This window comes from Xiphophorus hellerii, chromosome 1, assembly GCF_003331165.1.
Source record: "Xiphophorus hellerii strain 12219 chromosome 1, Xiphophorus_hellerii-4.1, whole genome shotgun sequence".
In the NCBI taxonomy this organism is placed as follows: Eukaryota; Metazoa; Chordata; class Actinopteri; order Cyprinodontiformes; family Poeciliidae; genus Xiphophorus; species Xiphophorus hellerii.
This window is the reverse complement of record NC_045672.1, coordinates 1,201,998-1,226,097: the sequence shown is the minus strand read 5'-3', so window position 1 is coordinate 1,226,097 and position 24,100 is coordinate 1,201,998. Positions and strand designations below refer to the sequence as shown.

Genomic DNA, 24,100 nt, shown 5'->3' with positions numbered 1-24,100 from the left:
TTGCGTGCGAAGCCGAAGTGAGACGGGAAGAATGTCTGGGAAACAATCTGTTTGGATAGATAAGAATAATAATTGGCTTGTTTTGCACCTTTGAAATGGAGCAGATGTTGGAGGTCAATAGGTCTGAATATTCCCAAAGAAACTCCAATACACACTCATTTGAAAGCTGATAGAGTTCTTACGTAAGGACACACGTCAAACACGGGCAGTAATGCTATTGGTCAAAACTTACCAACTTACACCAATGAAAATGAGATTCTATAAAACTGACTGACTCTAAGAATACGGGGAGATTTTGGGGAGATTTTTGAGAATTGACTTTGTACTGTAAGTTGATCTGTGGAACAGTGTAATAAATCTCCACCCGCCGTGGCCTGCAGTGAAGGACTCGTCTCTGAGTATTATTTCTTATCTATAAATATAATTAAGACCTTTCCTGATCCCAAAATAACAGTGCGCAGCGTCTAATAAAGTCTATTTCAGAATCGAAAATGTTCTCATGTGAAGACTATGTCCCACTGAGAATTAAACAGTTTGCAAGTGCTTCTGCATGCGGTAAATATTAAAGGTGTATGTGAGAAATAAAGCGACAGCGTATGAAACCACAAAACAGAATATTTTATGCAAAACATGAGAGCAAAGCCACAATCAAGTGTGCCAAAGGGGACCCCTTTGGTCTTAACCGGCCGTTTTAGATTAAGCTTTTACTCTGAAGTGAGGTGTTTAGATAAAACAAAATTAAATAAAACATTTTGAAAGAATATTTTACCTACAAAAACTGATAAAAAAAAAAGATATTTCTCTAGATTTGACATGTGATGTGGAACAATAACTAAATATCTCTTTTCTTTGGCGCCACAGATGTTTTAGATGCATAAGGTTATAGTAGCTCCAAACCGGTCTTGTTGCAACATGTTGAGGCAATAGATAACTCTTATCCGTCTTATACGTTGCATGTTATTGCTATTCCAGCATTGCTTGCACAAGCAAACAACGTTGGAGGGAAAAAAAAGACGACAGCCGCACTGCCACGAAATGATACCTGGAGATAAAGGTATTATTAATTTAGCACAGTGCGTCACAGCAAAGGAAAAATAACTGAAAAAAACTTAGACCAACTCAAAACCACTCGCATTCTTTATGTTGTTGTTGCCCTTTAGGGGAAATATTATGCATACTCCAACCATGTAGCACCATTTTATAGCACAATCAAGTCATTGTCACCATCAGCTATAAAAATGCTTTATATCAATCATGGTATAAAAGAAATTTGACTTTGTGAAGTCAAATTTCTTTTTGATGCCTTGAAATTGAGCCTCTGTCTCTTTAAGAAGCTCCTGCTCTTTCTGACACACCACCTTCAGGAAGTTATCACAGCAATGCTTCTCATTATGTCGTTAACAACCGTTGTTAGGAGCATTGGACTGATGCACAGTTCCATCAGCTGTTTGCTAATTTCTGCTGCTGCTAGTCTCGAGGAATTGAGTGGCGGAGGGTTGCTCTGAAAGAGGAAGCTCAGCTTCATGAAAGTAGGTGGATTCCTCAAACATGCATGAAAGAATCAAAGTAACACCCCAGGTACCTTTTTAATGAGGTAATAACCTCATAGGATGACATAAAGCTCAAAAAGGTTTATTCTACTTAATCCTCCCTCTTTAACGAGGACAAACATGCTGCTTGGCCTTTTGGTGCTGCTGGGTGCATCATGGTGAACAGGCTTTGAAGCTTCACCATCATCTCCAAACATCTTCATGTTCCTATGATCTCAGTTCCCAATAATAAATGAAAGGCATTGAAGTGTAGCCAACTTCCCAGGACACTGAAATAAAGCTGGTCAGTAAGGAATTAGCCTCTGAAATCATTGGTGGAGGAAATTACATAGTGCATTTAATTTTAAACCATAATGGGCTCCTTTCAATGAAACCTGAGGATGTTAACTATTGACAGAAATCTAAGAAAAAAATTAGAGTGAATTTTGACAGAGGTGTTTTTTTCTCTTGTTTCTTTTCTTATGTGAAAGGTTACCAACGGATGTGTCTGTGCATTTACAAATAAATCAATAAAATAACTTTTAGTTCCAGTCGATTGTGTGTCACAGAAATCAATGTGCAAGAACCAAACAGCTTTGGACTTGTTGCAGTTTCAATTTAGCCAGCCATTTTCAAGGTTTAATAAGGACCACAACAAGACTCACTGTTGAAACTGCTTCTATTGCTCAGTGGGAAAACACTGTTTGAAATAAAAGACAAGCTGGGTCAATTGTTTAGCAAAAGCACTCCAAGGCTCAGTTGGACATTTTATTGCTTTTCTATTTATTCCTACTCGGACGTAGCATTCTTTCGTTTGCCTTCCGACAACAATAACAGCGAGCGAACCATTGATCTGTTCTCACTCCCACGGCACTCGACAATTCACCACTAATCAACAGCTCAGCGCCAAGAAGATGCAGAAAGGCAGTCGCCTTGATGGCAGACCTGTGGAGTGCTTTTGCCATTCCTTTGAGGTATGGTCTCATTAGGAGTGTGTTTGCGGTCAGATGGGCTGTCAGCACCATGGTGACCATGGCGACTCACGTCTTGGCTGATGGGTTGTTGTGGACACTGAGGCTTTTATGACTGAGGTGCCACAAAGAATTGCATAACTAAACACCACACTCCCTTGTCTCACTTCTTTTTATAAGAATTTGTTTCATAACTAGACTCGGATTTGTATGATGCTAACATCGTACAGCAGAATACCTCTGATTCACTGCTTCCTGGAAGAATCCAGACTTCTTCTGTCACATGTCATCCTTTCAAAGCAGCCCAGGGTGTTCAGCTCACTGTGATGCCTTCGTGTTTAGAGCAACACTGGCAAGACTACACACACGTTCCACCCACTTTTGCTTCGGCTGATGGTGAAACAAAGAGGACATAGCTGGAGGAGAGCCACCACAAGCACAGGAAAAAAAGGAAACTGCAAATAAAAAATAAAAAAAAATAGATGCAAGCCTCTTTGACCTGGTGGGTTACTCGGTTTGTGTATTTCAGTGTGGAAGCTCTAGATTTTGCAGTTTCCTCTTTTGTTTGAGAAAAAAAGCCCAACTACACTACTTCCCTTCAGGCGACCCACAAGCTCACAGTGTAGCATTTGTTGTGTGGGTGTAGTTTTTTTTTTTTCCTAAGATAACATCAATTCTGAATGGGGATTAAATGTACCTAAAATAGTCTGAAATGATCAAATCAAGCTTTAAGATACTTAGATTCCATAACTAAAGTCAGTGGATCAGAGTTTATTCTGATATAAATGGTTTCAGACTGTGGTTGTCACAATCTAAAACAGAAAATAAGAGCTTGTATCAGAGCTCTCACCAGTCACAGCAACAACACTACCCTTGAATTTGCCAAAAAAGAAGGAAAAAAAACATGTTCTCATCCTAAAATTTGTTGATCCTCTCATATTTCCACCCGACAATCAAGTGCATCCTTTATTCTTGTGTGCAGATTTCTTGTTGTGTGCAGTGACAAAAGCAACACTGGGATGCTTTTGTCACTTCCACATTCTGCTGTCAAGTGCTTGAAAACCTAACACATAATGTTATTTCCCAGCCCTCCTGAGCTGCACTATTCACCTCAGAGAATATCATATGTGGACCTTTCACTGGATCACTAGTGAAGACAAATTGCCAGCTTGTTTCCAGAAATGGGTAGGAAGGATGGGGTGTGGGGGGAGGACAGGGGGATTGCGGACCCCTAGAGAGTAATTCATACTAATGGCTAGCTGGCAGTGGAGTGCATGCTGCATATACAAACTCCTTTAATAGTTTAATGACCTGGCAGTGCCACCATAAGTTGCACAAACGAGAAAAGGCGGCTGACAAGGAGGAGGATGTTTAGCAGGAGTTTCAGGTGTCAGTTTTGTGTGTAATATAATTCTGTATGATGAAGGTGCAGCACTAAATCTCTTTATTTAAAAGGATTAAAATTATAGTCTATCAATACTAAAAACAACTCTTGGCTTTTAGACTGAACTGAATGTTACATTAGCTTGAACTAAAGCCATCCTATTGTCCTCCAAAGTCACCCACATTGTACTTTTTGAGAGCTGTGGGAGTTCATATTTAACATTAGGTAAGTAGCATTAGGCATTAATGTTTCCCATTGTATACAGTACAGTGAAGTAAAACCTACAGTCATTCTAAAACATCAACCACTGACAAGGGCTCCAGTGCAGTCTGACCATCCTTCCTACCCTCGATTCTCATCCCGCTTCACTGATCCACTTGGGATTTCTTCCATTGAAATGGATTCCTCCAACAGAGTTTCAATCGGGCTGATCAGTGAACAAAAGGGAAAGTCGAAAATTATGTAAATTTTCTGCGGAGTTTTAAAATTGCAGTCTGTAGTTTGGCAATGGCAATGGACGAAGTGAAGGAAACCGTTCTGTCCGTGTTGGTCATGCACCATATATTGAATTAACAGCTTCCTCATTCAGGTCAGCTCTTCTCTCTTCACAGTGGAGAACGGTTGTTTTCATTACATTACATCACGGATAGACATTAGAGGTTGGGTTAGCTTTAAAACCACGCCTCCAGGAAGTAACTGTTTCTCAATAGCTGAGGGTCCAGATGAAGTCTCTGAACCAGGGGCCTCGAACTCCAGTCCTCGAGGGCCGCAGTCCTGCAACTTTTAGATGTGCCTCCGCTGCACCACACCTGAACAGAATTAGGTCATTAGCAAGGCTCTGGAGAACTGATCTACACAAGGAGGAGGTAATTAAACCATTTCATTCCAGTGTTTTGTACCTGTGACATATCTAAAAACTGCAGGACAGCAGCCCTCGAGGACTGGAGTTTGAGACCCCTGCTCTGAACAAAGTGAAGCGTAGAACAAGGAGCTGGTTTCTAACAGACTAGTTCCAATATATAAATGACCAGGGGCCTCGTGTACAAAAGAGTGCGCAGTTTTCACACTAAAACTTGGCGTACGGACAAATTTAGAAAAGTGAGGCGCACAAAAAAATCCGGATGTATAAAGCCGTTTCCTTTATAAATCCCAATTTGCAGGAAATAGAGCGCAGCTGCTGGTCCGCCCTGTTGTTACCCATAAATACCTAAGTAAATTAGTATAAATACCCGGAAGTCTGCCACCACATGAAGCAATAACCGTGCTTCATGTTGCTACAAACCTTGCTACAAACTGCTTGTTTGTAGCAGTTTGAGCATTTATAATAATAGTTCTATATTTTACTTAAAAAGTGCTTTCAGGGCACATAAGGTCACCTCACAAGAATAAAAATAATAAATTTTAAAGAAAAAAAAATCCAAATTAAAAAAAGATAATAATAAAAAGATTGTGAAAATACCTGTTTGAATAGTAGTGCATTCAGCTGGGATTTAAAGACAGACAGCGTGTCAGAGAGTCCTTTGTGGGGAAAGTGGGCTTGTTTATCTGCACTGAAGGATGACTGTAGTTGCACCGGGACCGGTACCACATGGCTCCTTCTTTAAATTTTGCTCAGAGCTCCAGGATGATCAGTCTGGATTAATCTAAACACTAATAAGCCATCATCAACATCATCAATGTGATCTCTGATCAATCGCTCCCTCTGAATCATTCCATTGGCGATGTTCTTCATCAGAGCCAAAGCTCTCCACAATTACGCAGCTCACCTTTGTGCTGCTACTTATATACGTGTGATTATACACACCTTGATCACCTTAAAAATAATCAAACCTGACTTGTTTGGGCAGATTATCCAACCCTGTTTTCTTTTTTTTAAATTGGGAACTGGGGTTTTGGTCTCTTTGTGGGGATTTTTCTGTTTGCCTGCTGCTTCCCCTTTCATCCACAGCCCGCAGACTCAGGTCAGCACGCCTGTGATTCATCATCCAGGAGTATATGAGGAGCAGGCTGCCAGCACTTCAACGCCTGATTGTTTGCCATTAATGGTACTCTGAGCCCCTCTGAGTTAGCTTTCTGTGTTTTCCTTAGAAGATCTTCTAGTAATCAACTCTTGTTGCCTTTCTCTCTGAGCTGTTTCCTCATGACGCCTTGGAAGATTCCCTATGAAGCCCAAGTCCTGGCTTTTTGGATTCCCTCCCTCGTGACGCTGTGGATAGTTACCCACTGGTTGCCCGAATCCCTTTTTCACCTCTGCAGATAAACCATAAACTGTTCCTGGATTTCCCAGCTGGCAGTCGGTTCACTCCTCTTCTCCGCCGCACCAGTACTCACCTCTCTGCCCTCCCATCGGGAGAAAGTTAGCTGACAACATTCCCTCATCCAAAACCATGATTCCGCTTTACAAGAACTTAGTAACCGTCAAGCAGAAACTAACCGCCACCTTGAAGAAGTAGCTAACTTTTTAAAAAATTTTCTTCAACAGACCTCTGCTCCCGCTCCATCTCCTATGACAGTTCAAGCCTCCGCCTCCAGTCCTGAGACTCCGATCCGCTCCACGTTTTCCGACCTTCGGCCACCAAATCCTGAGAACTTTTCTGGTGAAATAAGCATATGTAGAGGTTTTCTTTTACAATGTTCCTTAATATTCAATCATTCCCCCCAGAGTTTTGTCCACGATGGCGCTAATATTTCCTTTGTCATTTCCCTGTTGTCTTGGACTGGGCAGAGGCCAGGTTTCCCACGCCAACTAATTTTGGTTGTTCTTTTGATGAATTCCTGAAGGAATTTCAACAAGTCTTTAACCAAGACTCTGACAAAACGTTCACCTCTCGTGAACTGTGGACCATTAAGCAAGGGCAAATAATTGTAGCAGACTTTGCAATCGATTTCAGAATAAAAGCAGCCGCCTTGGGCTGGAATGCTGCCGCGTTGAAAAGCACCTATTGTCATGCCCTGAACGAGTCAATAAAAGATGAGTTAGCCACATTAGACGAACCTGAGACATTTTAAGAATTAATAAAACAAACCATCTGTCTTGACAATAGAATCCGTTCTCGAACAAGGGATAAAAGCAAGAAGAATTCGCCCATGAACCCAACTCCTTCTTCCTCGCCGACTCAGTCTTTCTCTCCTCCACAGAACTAAACTGATCCAACAGATCCTGAACTGATGCAAATAGGACACATCTGTTTAACTCCTGAGGAGAGACAAAAAGGAATGAGTTCCCGCCTTTGTCTCTATTGTGGTGCAGCCAGCCATTTCATTGCCAACTGTCCCATTCGATTAAAAGCTCAGGTCCGTCAGTAGAGGCGAGGAGACTGGTGGACCACCTTCAAGAAAGAAAGCCTCCTCGCCTTTTGCTATTTGCTACCCGCTATCCTGTTCAATAATAATCAATCCATCTCTCTCTCTCAGCCATGATCGACTCTGGGTGCGAGTAAAACCTTATCGACTCCTCTTTCGTTCAGCAGATATCAATAGAAATATTTCCCTTGTCCTCGCCTCTCTGTGTTTCCACTCTTAATGATAAAGCCCTTCCCCAGATAATGCAGAGAATCAAACCATTACAGTTAACTTTTTCTGGTAACCATACTGAACACATCTCATTTTTGTTTTTCCCCCTGCTAATTCTCCCATCATTCTAGGATTCAAATGGCTACATCAGCACAACCCTCACATCAATTGGTCAGAAATGCATTTCGAGTCATGGTCATCGAATTGTCACTCCACTATTCCGCTGTTTGTCCAGGTCTATCACCGGCAGACAGACAAGAAACAGACCCTCCCGATCTCTCCACCATCCCTGTCGAAAATCATGACTTAGCACCTGTTTTCAGTAAGACAAAGGCCCTCTCTCTTCCACCTCATTGTCCCTATGATTGCGCTATAGATCTTCTCCCTGGAGCTCCGCTACCCAGTAGCAGATTGTATAATATTTCTTGTCCCGAACGGGAAACCATAGAGAGGTACATTAAGGATTCTCTGGTTGCCGGCATCATTCGCCGGCAGCCATCTGCCTCTCCTCTAGGTGTTGGTTTTTGTTCATTGGGAAGAAAGATGGATCCCTAAGGCCGTGCATAGACTACAGAGGTCTGAACCAAATAACCATTAAAAATAAATATCCTCTGCCTCTTCTCTTCTCAGCATTTGAACCTATTCATGGAGCTACCATTTTCACTAAACTCGGTTTAAGAAATGCTTACCATCTTCTCCGCATCTGCCAGGGGGACAAGTGGAAAACTGCGTTCATGACACCTATTGGACATTTTGAATACTTGGTCATGCCATTTGATTTGTCAAGCTTTTTTCAAGCTCTTGTTAATGACATTTTGAGAGACTTTCTCAATGTGTTTGTTTGTTAATCTTGATGACATTTTGATTTATTCCAAGTCCCCATCTGAACACAGACAACATGTCCGCCTAGTCCTGCAACGCCTCTTGGAAAACAAACTCTACGTAAAAGCCGAGAAGTGTGAGTTCCATCAGCCATCAGTTTCATTCCTTGGTTTTATTCTCGAGGGCAGGCAGGAAAGACTGACGGAAGAAAAGATCACAGCAGTTATGTACTGGCCCATCATTTGTTTGGACTCCAGAGGCTGAACCAGGCCTTCAAACAATTAAAGTTCCTTTTTGCTAACGCCCCTGTCCTTATCTAACCTAATCCCAATAAACAATTCATTGTGGAGGTAGATGCTTCTGACACCGGAGTAGGAGCCGTCCTTTCTCAGATTTCTGACCTGGATAACAAGACTCACCCATGTGCTTTCTTTTCTTGCAGATTGTCCCCTGCCGAGCGCAATTATGACGTGGGTGACCGTGAGCTACTTGCCATAACGCTCGCATTGGAGGAGTGGTGGCATTGGCTGGAGGGCGCTGAACATCCTGTGCTGGTTTGAACAGATCACAAAAATCTATTTTACATTCAATCTGCTAAAAGACTAAACCCTCGTCAGTCCCGCTGGTCATTGTTTTTCTCTCATTTCAACTTGTCTATCTCCTACTGACCCGGCTCCAGAAACATCAAACCCAAAACTCTTTCCCGTACACTCCCCAGGTGACTCCCAAAAGGAACCTGCCACCATCCTGCCTCCCAGTTGTTTGGTTGTTTCAGTCACCGGGGAGATTGAGGACCTAATTCGTCAAGCTCAACTAAAAAAAACTCCCCCTATTTAGTTCCCCGCAACAAGATCTACATTCCTAAATCCATTCAAGCCCGTCTTATTCACTGGGTTCATTCAGCAAAGTTTTCAACTCACCCTTGAGTCAGTCGTACAGTCGCTCTTGTCAACCGTGGGTTCTGGTGGCCATCGCTACACAAAGACATCAAGGAATACCACCTTGCCTGCCCCATCTGTGCCAAAAAAAAATCATCTCACCATCCTCCTTCCGGTCTTCTGCAACCTCTCTCTATCCCGAAGCGTCCCTGGTCCCACTTATTCATTGATTTTGCTACTGGTCTCCCCGTATCTAAAGGTATGACCACCATCTTCACCATTGTAGCCTGTTTTTCTAAATCTTGTCACCTCATACCACTCAGAAAACTTCCCACAGCTTTCAGACCGCTCTACTTCTGGTCAAGCATATTTTTCGACTTCACGGAATTCCCCAGGAGATCCTCTCTGACCGCGGCCCACAGTTCACATCCCAGGTATGGAAACAATTCTGTTCTGCTTCTGTTCTGCTCTGGAAGCAAATGTCACACTCTCATCTGGCTATCACCCCTAGTCTAACGGTCAATCAGAACGTATGAGCCAAGAACTCGAGTCAACCCTCAGATGTCTCACTTCCACCAATCCCTCTGATTGGAGTCATTTCCTCCCCCGGGTCAAGTACGCTCACAATTCTCACGTTTCTGCCGCAACCAGTGTTTCACCTTAGAAGTTTGCTTAGGTTACCCCTCTTCCCTTCAGATGAAATGGAAATCTCGGTCACCTCAGTGCAACATCACATCCGTCGCTGCAGAAACATGTGGAACAGGACCATCAACGCTCTCAACCACACTGCTGAACATAACCGACGTTTCGCTGATAGCAAAAGATCCCCTTCTCCACTGTATTGCCCAGGGCAAAAGGTTTGACTTTCAGCACGAGATATTCCACTGAAATCTGTGTCTAAAAAACTCTCCCCCAGGTTCATCAGCTCTTATGAAGTTGAAAAAGTCATCAGTCCCTCAGCTGTCCACCTCCGTATTTCGTCATCTCTCCGCATTCACAGCACATTTCACGTCTCCCAGGTCAAATCTGTTTGAACCAGGATATTGTGCCCTCCTTCCGAGCCCCCTCCTCCTGCCCATGACATTGAAGGACACCCTGCATTCACTGTTCGCCGGGTCGTGGATTCCAGTTGGCGAGGTCGTGATTGACAGTACCTCGTCAACTGGGAGGGCTACGGCCGGGAGAAGCGCTCTTGGGTTCCGAGATCATTTATTCTTGACCCGTCTCTCATTCATGACTATCGGTCTTCTCTCCCTTGATGCTCTTCTGGGCCGCCAGATGGTGGTCGTTGAGGGGAGGACTGTTGGGAACTGGGATTTTGGTCTCTTTGTGGGGATTTTCTGTTTGCCTGCTGCTTCCCCTTTCATCCATTAGATGGTGCCTAGAGGCTGCACACCTTGGAGGGCGTGCCCGCTGACTCAGCTCAGCACACCTGTGATTCATCACCCAGGAGTATATGAGGAGCATGCTGCCAGCACTTCAACGCCTGATTGTTTGCCAGTAATGGTACTCTGAGCCCCTCTGAGTTAGCTCTCTGTGATTTCCTTAGAAGATCTTCTAGTAATCGACTCTTGTTGGCTCTCTCTCTCTCAGGTGTTTCCTCGTGACGCCTTGGAAGATTCCCTGTGAAGCCTAAGTCCTGGCTTTTTGGATATCCTCCTTCGTGACGCCGTGGATAGTTACCCACTGGTTGCCTGAAACCCTTCGTCACCTCTGTAGATAAACCATAAACCGTTCCTGGATTTCCCAGCTGGCAGTCGGTTTGCTCCTCTTCTCCGCCCCACCAGTATTTACTTGTCTGCCCTCCACCGCAGCCTCCACATCACCAACAATGAACTCTCTCCATCAAGATCTCACCCTGGAACCCGGACCACTTCAAGGACACCCATAAAGGGACCATACCCCGGAAACCACTGTATTACGCCCCCCCAGGCGGAGATCCATCTTCACATCAAGTAAGATCAGTTTGATTCTTCTCGCAGTTCTAATTTCCGACGACCACAAACTCACCATTTCTCTCTCACTGCTCTTCAGTGTACAGACGATCCCAGTTGCTACCCTCAAGGACCAGATAATCTCACTTTTCATCTTTGTTAAAATAAACTTTATTTATCTGATTATGTGTTCTCTGGGTGGTGTTCTGTATGTGGGTATAGAAACTGGAACCCAACATGATAAGATAAGATAAGATTTATTTGTCATTGTCATCAACAGATTACAACGAGATTGAGATTTGCTCGACTCGAGTTAAGATGCAGGTTATGTGTATATACATAATATACAAAGATAAAGAAATAAATAGTACAAAATGAGAAATAAATAGACATCAGAAGATGGTTGCAGTGCCTGGAGATGTCGTAACAGAATTTACATTTTTAACAAAGTGGTGTCAAGAGCAGAAGTTCTTATGCCTTTGAATTTAGTGCCATGATTGCCATCGGGTAAAAACTGTTTTTTAGGCGATTTGTCCTGGTTTTTATTGCTCTGTATCTCTTGCCTGATGGCAGCAGCTGGAAGAGACCATGGCCAGGGTGTGAAGAGTCATTTAAAATGTCCAAAACTTTCTTGTGGAGCCTGGAAGTGTAAATCTGTTCCATAGTGGGGAGGGGGCAGCCTATGGTTCTCTCTGCTGCCCTAACAACCCTCTGGAGTGCCTTCTTGTCCGCGGATGTGCTACTGCCGTACCAGACACACAGACTGTACGTGAGCACATTCTCTATGGAGCAGTGATAGAAGGCCTGCAGCAGGTCTGAGGGGAGACGGTTCTTCTTGAGTATTCTCAGAAAGTACAGTCTCTGCTGTGCCTTCTTCAACAGCTCCTTGGTGTTGGTGCTCCAGGTTAGCTTGTCCTCCAACTCCATGCCCAGAAACCTGAACACTGGGACCCTCTCCACACAGGTCCCACTGATGGTGAGAGGCTGGATGTCCGTTTTGTTCTTCCTGAAGTCGATCACCAGCTCCTTTGTTTTGGAGGTGTTGAGGAGCAGGTTATTGACTTTGCACCACTCTGACAGCCGCTTCACCTCATCCCTGTACTCCAGCTCCTCCTTCCCGCCTGAGATGAGACCAACAACAGTCGTGTCATCTGCAAACTTTATGATCTTGTTGCTGAGGTGGTTGGAGACACAGTCATGAGTGTAGAGGGTGTAGAGAAGTGGGCTGAGCACGCAACCCTGTGGCGATCCGGTGTTCAGGCTCAGAGCAGTGGAGGTGTGGGGGCCCAGTCTGACCCTCTGGGAGCGACCTGTTAGGAAGTCCAGGATCCAACTGCAGGTGGCTGATGGGAGCCCAAGGTTTGCTAGCTTGGACACCAGACGTTGGGGAAGTATAGTATTAAATGCTGAGCTGAAGTCCACGAAGAGCATTCTGACGTAGCTCCCCTGCTTCTCTAAGTGGGTCAGGGCAGCATGAAGTGCTGTGGATACAGCATCCTCTGTGGACCTCTTTGCTTTGTAGGCAAATTGGAGAGGGTCCAGCTCAGCAGGCAGGCCAGCGAGGATGTGACTCCGCACCAGTCTCTCGAAGCACTTCATGATAATCGGTGTGAGTGCCACTGGACGGTAGTCGATGATAGAATGAAATTACCCCTCAGATGGATTCCATGTGCTTCAGCGCACAGACCAATGCGTTACATCTTTATAAAACAAAAACTGAGGAAAATGTGCTATTTACATTTGAGTGAGATTTTTACATCCTTTTATTTTTATTTTCTTTATTTGGTGTTAGGTTATTTTCTGTGGTTTATTGCGGTTCAGTTTCATCGTTTACATTTAAACAATCAAATATTAAAATCCTAACAAAAACATCGGTTTTGTTGCTTCTTGGTCTAGGTAGCAATGAATGTAGTCAGATTTCAGTGTATTTAGGTGAGTTTTGACACTTTGTAAATTGATATTGTTCATAGAAAAGGTTTGCATGACTGCCACACATTTTCACGCTAGGAAAAAGTGTGTTTATATTTACGCAAACTTTGACACAAAGTTAATTGTTATATGTGCCAACTTGTGTGTAAAATATGCCATATATATATATATATATATATATATATATAACAATATATATATATATATATATATAAAGGTGTTTTAAAATGCTACTTTTCTCACTGTGCTGCATTATCAATGCTAGCTATTACATGAAGGAAAACAACTCATCTATTAGGATTTATGTGACTTATAAATCTTCATGCTTTCATTTTTGTCTTCTAAAACATTGTCAGCAATGCCGTTTCTGAAATAAAAACAAACCCTAATTGTTTGCTCCTCCTTGATTAAGACAAGTTGCAATGTCTTAAAGCCACAGTAAGGGGAAGCAAAATGACATTGCCATCTATTTGCCATCTAGTGGTGTTATTTAAAATTGCTAATAATATTACACGACCTCTGGCATGGAGGTGGTGCAGATAACTTTTAAATAGATGTCAAAGTAATTGGCATTCATCACAGCTGAAACCAGATTTTTTTTAATTCTCTATAAAAGTATTCTCTGACATATTAGATGAAACTTCCCCATTTTCATAAGGACAGTTTGATAACCAAAGTTATTTCCATCCACCTATTCTCTACACTTGATTCATTCGGTGACAAGTATTTATCTCAACCCAAAAACAAAGGTAAAAACCTGGTAAAGATGCTGGCTGAAGCTGGTAAGACAGTGAATTGAATCTGGTGCCAATATGGGTTGAAAAGCCACGCAGACTGGAGGAGGCAATTACGCCAAAGACAACATGTTTCCAAATGTACTTAGAGACAAATGCCTGAGTATGAGTATTCCTTGCACATAGTGCAATTTTATAGCACAATCTATAGTTGTTTATCAAATATGACTTAAGAGGAATTTTACTTTCTGATTTAACACCTTGAAATTGGGCCTCTGTCTCTTTAAGAAACTCCTGTTGTTTCTGAAGCCCCACCTTCAGAAAGTCATCCCAACATGACTCCTCTATTAACCCTTTAACAATGTTTTTACCAGCAGCTTTGAGCAGTAGCTCCTGTAATGAGCTATGCAGTTCCACCAGCTGTTTGCTAATTGCTGTTGGCTAGTCTGAAGGAGAGGAGTGAGGGAGGAGCTGTTCTGTGAAGCTGAAACTTGGTAGCTTGGAAACTGCAGCTCTGAGGAGGAGCTTTGTCCTCAAAGGTGGAACTAGGTCCACCAAGCATTTAAACAGCTGAATGGTTGCCATGGAGATTAAAGGATTTCTCAAAAATGAATGAAAGAATCAAAGCAAAACTCCAGGTTTCTTTCTGATGAGTAAAGGACATCGAAACATGATGTAAAGTTAAAAAAAGTGGATTTTGGAGCCATGTCTTGCATCTACAAACCTGACTGAATTTCATCATGTTAGGAGGAGTGGACCAAAACTCCAGCAAACTATTGTGTAACCATTTGAAATCTTTGTATCTGTAAAATAAATTAATGGTACCTTTAAACAAGTGGCAGGGACACTGTGAACATTGCCTTTGCTTCTGATTTAAGAAGTTGCAAAGAATTTAAAGGGTCTCTCCTCTGGGCAAAACTGCTTTTCTTATCTGCCCTTTAAGTTTAACTAAGCATCAGCTGCCCAAAACACGACATACCTTTTCCTCAAATGTAGTAATGATGAGAATTCTCTGAAAAAAAAATTCCATTTGTAGTTCACAGAGAAATTCAGTATGGTTGGAGTGGTATTAAAAAGATAAGGTGGAGGAAGTCACATCTGGGAATTAAAGCTAATTACTCAGTAATCTGTCCTACGGTAATTTAGACGTCTTCTTCTGGATGAAAGAGACGCATAAACAGGTCGACATCAGGCATCAGTGAATGTGCTCTGATTACCTTGAGCGAAGCTCCGAGAAAAACTCAACAAAACAAAAAACAAAACAACAGACACAATAGAAAAAGGGAAAATAAAAAACAAATCTGATGTAAAACATATTTGGATTAACTGATTTAAAAATTTCAGTGCTGATTTAAAATCATTAAAAACTACTCAAAAAGATTTGAATCATTTATTTAGATGAGTTAAATCAGAATGAAAACACAATAATTGATTTTATAGTAAATTGTTTATGAAAATCACGGCTTTATGCGTAATATAGTACCATCATGCACGTTTGTCACTTTGTTTTATCTGCTAAGTACACCTCCAGCAAACTTTGTGAACCTCAGCATGAAAAAATGAGCTCAGCCATTATCATACCTGCACAGACACAGTGCATGGCACTGTGTGAAATGGTGAATGAAATTACTACAGTCATGTAAGTCCAGTTTTCCTGCTTGCACCATCTGGAAGACACTAGCAGCTCACAAGAGGAAACTGACCTGATCAATCCTCTTTCATAGATCTCTCATTTTCAATCATCCTCTGCTCAAATTTCAGGTCTTACTACAAATACTTCAGGATATCTGCTGCTTTCCAGCTAAATCCTCAGCGGAAAAAGAAAAAGACTCACAAGCATCACTTGTGATTACTTCAGCAGTAGTAATACTGCTCAGCAACAGTTCATTAAAATATGCAGCAGGACAAATTATATGCTTTTGTGTTAATGTCTATACTGAGGCAAAAGCACTAAACTGAGTGTGCTGTCAGGGTGCATTATTCGGCATGGTGGTAAATTTGCCACAGTTGCCTGGGAAAGTCAGGGGTGTCTGATAGACGGATGGGGCAGAGGAGTGGAGAAAATGAAACATCAAGCAGAGAGACTGGAAATTCACAGACCAGGTCACAGGCTGACCTCTGTGTACCTGACAACAAGGACGGATATCTCTCAGGATCCAACTGTCATGTCACCCCGTCCACCGCTGCTTCCCCTGCTGTGTTTTGCTACGTTATGCTGTGATTGCCCTGTCTCTATAAGTTATTTCACTTTGGTCTTCCTCTTTCATTCTGACGGCAAAATACTTGGAGGGGTCAGAGTGTCTGTGTTTCTGCTGCCATTCAGCTATTCAAGTCTACTGGGGAAAAAAAGTGTAGTGCAATCAAAAGAACTTCTGGTATATAAGTCAGCGACATGTTACTCTATGGAGTTTAGATTTGTTTGGTAGGAACGTTTGCCTTATTACTTTATGCTTAAAGTAACAAAGACACATTGGAATCTAAGTCAGCCTAAAGTTATTCACACAGTCTAAAGTTTACTAACAATAAACTTAAACATAACTTCTACATACATAGAAAAACTTTGTTAAACTGGGTGATTAACATTTTTTAACTGCTGAAACATTTTCCAAGAACCAGGTTAGTTCATGGGTCTTTTCGTAGCTTTCTCCATTTCATGGCTGAATTGAGGAACTGGAACCAAAAGGAGAAACAATCTAAGAAAATAAATACAAGTACTCAAGAAGCATAACATTAACAAAAAAATACAGCAACACTTACTGGACAAAGAAATGAACAGTAAACCTAAATAACACAAATGAAATTAATCCATTCATCCATCCATTTTCTTACACCCTTGTCCCTGGTGGGGTCAGGAGGTGCTGGTGCCTATCTCCAGCTAATGTTCTGGGTGAGAGGCGGGGTACACCCTGGACAGGTCACCAGTCTGTCGCAGGGCAACACAGAGACAGACAGGACAAACAACCATGCACACACACACTCACACCTAGGGAGAATTTAGAGAGACCAATTAACCTGACAGTCATGTTTTTGGACTGCGAGAGGAAGCCGGAGAGAACCCATGCATGCAGAGGGAGAACATGCAAACTCCATGCAGAAAGACCTAGGGCCTGGAATCAAACCCAGGACCCTCTTGCTGCAAGGTAACAGTGCTAATGAAACTAATGAGGATGAAAATAAAAAGAAAGCCACAATCCTGATAGAAGTACAGGAATAATTCAAAAGGGAAAAACAAAAACCAGGAAGAAAGAATAAACTATGAATCTAGACGTGAACCAGTATGACAAAACCCCATGAGCAAAGATTAAAAGAAACTGACAGAATATGAAAAGACTTAAACTAACATACCAACAGAAACAACCTAGAGAAACTATTCAGGGACAGAAACAACAGAATAATTTATAAAACAGACCCACCAGAAAGAACTGATACAATAAAAAATAACCATACATAACCCATAACAAAAACCAGAAAATTACCCAGCACCCAAGAATTAGGACAACATATGTCAATGTTACATGAGTTTAGAAAGATTTTTTTACTCTTTGTCAAAAAATACAAAGTTATGGCTTTCAAAAACTTGGGTTTTATCCTGATTGACATGTCCCTACTGTCACAAATGTAAGTGGATTTGGAAGTCTGCCTGTAAAATGTATTCAAAGCTCATTGAAATTGCCCCTTTGCACAAATTTAGTGTTGCTTTAGAGCAGGGGTGTCAAACTCCAGTTCTGCAGGGCCACTGTCCTACAGTTTTTAGATGTGCCAGAGGTACAAAACACTGGAATTAAATGGCTTAATTACCTCCTTCTTGTGTAGATAAGTTCTCCAGAGCCTTGCTAATGACCTAATTATTCTATTCAGGTGTGGTGCAGCAGAGACATATCTAAAGGTTGCAGAGGAGTGGCCCTCCAGCACTGGAGTTTGACACCTGTGCTAAGAAGCTGGGAAATGCTCATCACTGCTTTTACTTCAATGAGCGGAGCCTTTTTTCCTCACTCCCAGTCCTCCCAGTACAGTTGCAGATCTACAAAACATTTGACTGCTTATAGGTTTTCACTTTAACGTGTCTGATTAAATCTGAAATGAAGACTTTTCTGGTCAAATTTTTTTACCCCTCCAGGGGTCTTTTGTGGGTTCTAGTGTCCCTTATATGACAGTAGGCTGACAGGAAACGGGGAAGGAGAGGGGGGAAGACATGCGGCAAATATCGTCGGGTCCGGGAGTCGAACCGGTGACGGCTGAGTCGAGGACTAAAGGCCTCCAAATATGGGTCGAGCTAACCCTTACGCCACCACGGCACGCCCCAAATTTTTATGTTTTTTGAAGTGGTTTTATTTGTTTATGTATGAAAAAGTTGTTCTTATTTCCTACCCACATGCTGGGGCAAACTGTTAATCATCTATATATATCATGGCGAAAAAAGACAAAAAATGAAATTGTCTATTCTTTAATTTGAACCAAACATTTGCCACCACAGGAGCTCTAATCATCTGTTTTAAAGGAAAACAAAACAAAACTATTTTTAACAGTCTAAAATATGCCATGTGATGCCAAAATAATAACATACTGTAGACATGCTACCAGCATATAGCTAAATTTAAGGCTAAATTTAGATAGTGTCTATCTTCGATTCTTGTATAAAGCTTTCTCTGTACGTATGTTTACAACATGTTATAGCACATCCACATTTTTTACATATATTTTGTGTATCTCTAGTAAAATCATCTGCAGATTTGAAGCAACATGACTCTTTCTACTGATACCAGTCTCATATTTTAGTAGAACTTGGCAAATAGGAATGTTTTGAATGATAAATCCTTTTGCATTCAAAATATAAGATGCCTTATACTTCCTTAATTATATGTATTTGTTCTGTTACAAAAGCACACATTCTTACTTTTGTATAATATTTTAACAAAAATTTTAAAAACAAATGAATAACCACAACCAAATCTACAGAACAGACTCATAATAATTTATTATTATATAATATATTTACGATGTTGACTTAAGAGTTTTTTCTCTCTCTATCTTGATGTGTGCTGCTTGTTGTGCTGCTGTTTGTAGCCCCGCCCCTTATAATGAAGAATGGCTCCACCTCACTTCTGCTACCGTACTTTAATTGAACCGCCATGACTTGACCAGACTCCTTACAAACATAGACTGATGGAAGAGTGGGACATGGTCCATATAGCTCCAAACAGTTTCACCTGCATTCTTTTATTCTGTTAACAAACCTGATGAAGATTTTTCATTTCACTATGCTGAAACTATGGAAGAAAAGCAAAAACCTGCCTAATTTAGATGGAAAATCTTAAACATCAAACCTGTAACACTGGCATGTGACAGATTGGCAAAGAAAACAGTGCTGGAAAAAAACGTATCTGTAGATTTTCCATTGACCAAATAATTGAGCAACTTGGAACTATGAAAATAAACTTGCTTAATAGAAACATGCCAATTAAAAAAAAACAATGTTTTTCTATAAAATGTTTTTGTGCTAGGATGAGGTGCTTTTTCTGTTAGGATTTGTTTTTTTCTCTTAATTGGTTCCAACCCCTTGATTGTCTACAGGTGTCCCTTGTTTCCCCCTGATTATCTCCCTGTGTATTTAATCCCACCTGTTTCCATTGCTCTCTGTTGGATCCTTGTCATGTCATGTCACTTGTCGTGTCCCTCTCCTCCTTGGCTAGTTCTGTTTCAGTTGCTACCAGTGTTTGAGTTCCTTGCCTTAACCTGTGCTGTGACTTTCGTACTTTTCGTTGTCACCATTAAACTACCAGTTTCACCATAACCTGGGTCCACCGCATCAATCCTCACCACCTCAAACCACATTTCATGACATTTTCAGCCATATCAAAATTAGTGTTTTTTTGCAAAACTGTAATGGAAACACTTTTTTCACATCACAAGTCACGTGATAAATTACCGGATGTTACTGCTGGCAGAAAAGTCAACAGGAAGTAGTTGGAGGATGATGTCACTTATCACACGAACAAACTTATTACGTGTGATTTTAATGACATATTTAATTTAATGTAAACACCGCAATTGCGAAATTGTGGGGGGCCGGCTTGACATTGGCTGAATATCAACAAAGTTTTCTCAACATTTGTAAAGGAAATGCAGTTAGTGAGAGAATTAACAGCATTGATAGGTTTATTTTAATTCCTATCTAGCAAAGATTCAACCGGAGTCAATTGTCTTTTCTGCAGAAATGAGAGAATTGAAAGCAGACGCGAAGAATCGCTGTAAAACACTGTCTGGGATCAACTCTGCCAGATCTTTCTCTGCATTTGGCTTTATTAGAAAATACAAGGAAGGAGGTTGGGCCTTCTCACATAGTCACACAAAGAATTTGACCAATGACCTTTTTCTACAGGGTGCTCTGGAACCTTCTGTGGACATGCCCTTAAAAGGGCATGGCTGACCACAACTAATCAGTTACACATGGAGTTGATAACACAGGAATGTGCAAACGTTTCTAGCCTCCAGGCAAACATCCTAAAAATGGTTAATAGTGTTTCACAGAAGAAAAGGTGTCACGTAAACATCAAACAAAATAATAATATGAAAACATAACCTTTCAAATAAACTCACAAGTAAATGAACTTAGATAATTTTTCTAACAAGCATGGCTTTTCCAAACCAAATGCAATCCAGCAATGTTGGAACTTTGCTACAAATCTTAGAACAATCTTTTTAATGGTCACAATTTGGTGTGAAGTGAACACACAAATTATAATTGTATTATAACTGTTATAAAAACACAAATCCCAAGAAAGCAAAACTGAAAATGTAAAATAGTTAAGTTTCTAAAATATTTTGAAGTATCTACAACTAGAATATTAAGAGTAAGAATAATTGTTACATAGCTATAGAAGGCCATGTGTTCAAACAGAACTATATATTCTGTCATTAAAATAATTGTCTGAAAACCATCAGGTGAATAAGGTATATTGAGAGCATACAGCAGCGGTGTGTGGTGTGAAATGGACAAGTTTTTTTAATGAGAACCACACAGTAGTATAGAGCTGTGTAGCCATGACTATAGCCACATGCAAGGAAAGAAATATGGCATGGAGAGGGATTATTATTTCTTTCCTAGTAGATTTTCTGGTAACACTTTATTTGATGGGTTGTGAATAAGACTGACATGACACCGTCATAAACATGACATAACACCTGTCATGAACACGAGTAAGTCTTCATGAATATTTATGACTGTTGTCATAGTGTCTTCAGTAAATAATGACATTTTAATACAAAGTTGACATTATTCAAAATGTCTTTGTTATGACAACTTGACATTAACCTAGACAAAAATGTCTTTGTTATGACAACTTGACATTAACCAAGAAATCATGATCTGTCATAAATTTGTTATAAAAGTATTACTGATTAAACTTAAAAATTGTTTAGCTTTATCTGGTAATATTATATTGCTCTGCCATTTTGTTTAGTCTTAAATTTCTAATTGATCTGAAGTTTTACAGCAAGATATCTAAAAAGCATTTATGAACTTTGAATTTGAAACATTTAAGATTAATGTCAAGTTGTCATAAAGTGTCAAGTAAACCCGAGCTCATCCCACTTCCCCATGCTGGAGATTTAAGTTTAACAGTAATAATAAATAAAGTTATCTTTATAATGAATCACTCAAGTGACATCTAGGCCCAACAGTAGACTTGAATGTTAATAAAATAAATCTGGTTGTGTGTGTGTTGTTTTTGTCTCCTGCAAACTTTGCTTTAATTCTATTTCTTTTTTCTATCTAATCATAAGAAATCATAGTCAGACAGAGAGAGTGTCATGGAACAGGAAGAGCAGGTTTCCTGGAATAGAGAGGAAGTAAGTTTCCAGCCTGCAGATTTATAAAAAATAGTTGAGACTATTCCTTATTTCAAAGCATGAAAGTTTTAAAGAATGAAATCTAAACATTTTGAGTAATTGGATAAGATTCAAAGTAAAATACTTATATTAATATTGGTTTACTTATAATAAAACTTACACTTACACTTGTGGGTACACTTACAAGAAAAACAAGTAACTGTAACTTTGGTATCAAATAATTAGAATCATGGATTTTTCTTGGTTTCTTTTCAGAAAACATCTGTAATAACTCACATTAAGATTATAATAAGAGTAATTATAAGTTATGGTTATAAAATTATAAATGAATGCTAAAACTGTCGTGATCTGTGTTTTTCTGTGTTTATTTTGGAGTTTTCTGTGTCCCTGAGTCTCTGTGCCGTCCTGTCTCCTCTTGATCATTCCCAGGTGTGTTTCGTTTCTGTGATTGCCCTCTGTGTATTTGATGCCACCTGTGTGTCTGCGTCCTTGTTGGGTCCTAGTCGTTTGTGCGTGCTGTCTCTGTCTTGATGTCCATTCGTATAGATAGATAGATAGATAGATAGATAAATCTTTATTGTCATTGTCACAAGGACAACGAAATTTAAAAGGTGCCATCAGTCAGTGCATATGCTTAAAAACAAAAAATAACTGTCTCACAATTCACACACAATGTAAGAATTAACAAATAACTGGTAAAAAAACAAACAAAAAAAACCCAAAAAACTAATAAATAAGAACAGCCACATTCTCACATACATAATTCATGATGATTAATGGTTGTTTTTGATTGCATTTAGTTTTGTTATTGCTATCGGGTAAAAACTGTCTCTGAGACGGTTGGTTCTTGTTCTGATTGCTCTGTATCTTCTGCCTGAAGGCAGCAGTGTGAACAGAGAATGTCCGGGGTGAGAAGTGTCCTTTGTGATGTGTTGTGCTTTTCTTAGACAGCGGTCGCTGTGCAGGTCCTCCAGTGAGGGGAGAGGGCAGCCAATGATTTTTTGGGCTGTATTCACAACCCTTTGGAGAGCTTTCCTTTGAGCCGTAGTGCTGCTGTTGTACCATACGCAGATACAGTAGGTCAGTATGCTCTCTATGGAGCACTTGTAGAAGGACACCAGCAGCTTCTCCTTGATGTTGTTCCTCCTGAGAACCCTCAGGAAGTACAGTCTTTGCTGGGCCTTTTTATCAGCTCGAAGGTGTTCATGTTCCATGTGAGGCCCTGTTCAATGTGGACCCCCAGGAAACGGAAATCAGCTACCCTCTCCACACATTTTCCCCCAATGGTTAGTGGTGTAATGTCCGTTTTATTCCTCCTGTAATCTATTATGAGTTCTTTTGTCTTTGAGTTGTTGAGGAGCAGATTGTTCTCCCTGCACCACACCACCAGCCGCTCCACCTCACCCTTGTAGGCGGACTCGTCGCCTCCTGAGATGGACTCGCGGACTCGTCGCCTCCACACCACTGTGGTGTCATCAGCAAACTTGATGATGGTGTTGCTGTGGTGGGCAGAGGTGCAGTCGTATGTGTACAGACAATAGAGCAGGGGGCTCAGCACACAGCCCTGTGGAGAGCCAGTACTAAGGCTGAGGGCAGTGGATGTATGTTTTCCCATCCTAACTCTCTGCTGTCGGTTGGTCAGGAAGCTCAGAATCCACATGCAGGTGGAGTGAGGGAGGCCCAGGTCCCCCAATTTGTCCACCAGTCTGTGAGGGAGGATGGTATTAAAAGCAGAGCTGTAGTCTACAAAGAGCATCCGCAGCATCCCCTGCTGCTCCAGATGTGACAGAGCAGCATGGAGGGCCGTGATCACAGCGTCCTCTGTGGATCTGTTGGCTGTGTAGGCGAACTGGTGGTGGTCAAAGTCAGGAGGGAGAAGTGCTGTGATGTGACCCCGGACCAGTTTTTCAAAACACTTCGTCACCACAGGGGTTAGTGCCACTGGCCGGTAGTTGTTGAGGCAAGAGATGTGAGGTTTCTTGGGTATGGGGACTATGGTGGAAGATTTCAGGCAGGATGGGACTGTAGACAGGGCTAGGGACTGGTTGAAGATCCTGGTGAAGACTCCAGCCAGCTGATCGGCGCAGTCTTTCAGGACACGTCCAGGGACGCCATCAGGTCCAGGAGCCTTCCTTGGGTTGACAGCCCGCAGTGTGTGCCTCACCCCGTGCTCCTCTACAACTAGGGGTGTGGTGTTGTGGGTCGCTTGGTGTAGTGTGGCTGCCTCTGTTGGCTTCACCTCAAAGCGGGCAAAGAAAAGGTTCAGCTCCTCTGCCAGCGTGGCGTCGCCTTCCGCAGCTGTGAGGTTGGTCCTGTAGTTGGTGAGATGCTGGATTCCCTGCCACACCTGCCTGCTGTTGTTGCTGTCAAGGTAGCCCTCTATCCTCTTCCTGTAGTCAGACTTAGCCATTCTGATGCTGCTCTTTAAGTTAGCTCGGGCTGTAATGTAGACGGTCCTGTCCCCAGACCTGAAGGCGGTATTCCTGGTCTTTAGCAGTCGCTGGACCTCCTGAGTCATCCAGGGCTTCTGGTTTGGGAAGACCCGGATGCGTTTATCC

General features: G+C 41.5%; 1 protein-coding gene across 5 annotated transcripts in view; it reads right to left on the bottom strand.

The window, feature by feature from the left end:
* The window catches only part of tafa5l (TAFA chemokine like family member 5, like), a 135,776-nt gene that overhangs the window by 15,768 nt on the left and 95,908 nt on the right, over window positions 1-24,100 (bottom strand). For 2 of the 5 annotated variants that reach the window (XR_004339311.1, XR_004339314.1), the window contains exon 4: window positions 6,369-6,478. The exons of the other annotated variants lie outside the window; for them this stretch is intronic. The gene's annotated coding sequence lies outside the window, so the exon portion shown is untranslated. The remainder of the gene's footprint in view (window positions 1-6,368; window positions 6,479-24,100) is intronic. 5 annotated transcript variants of the gene reach the window in all.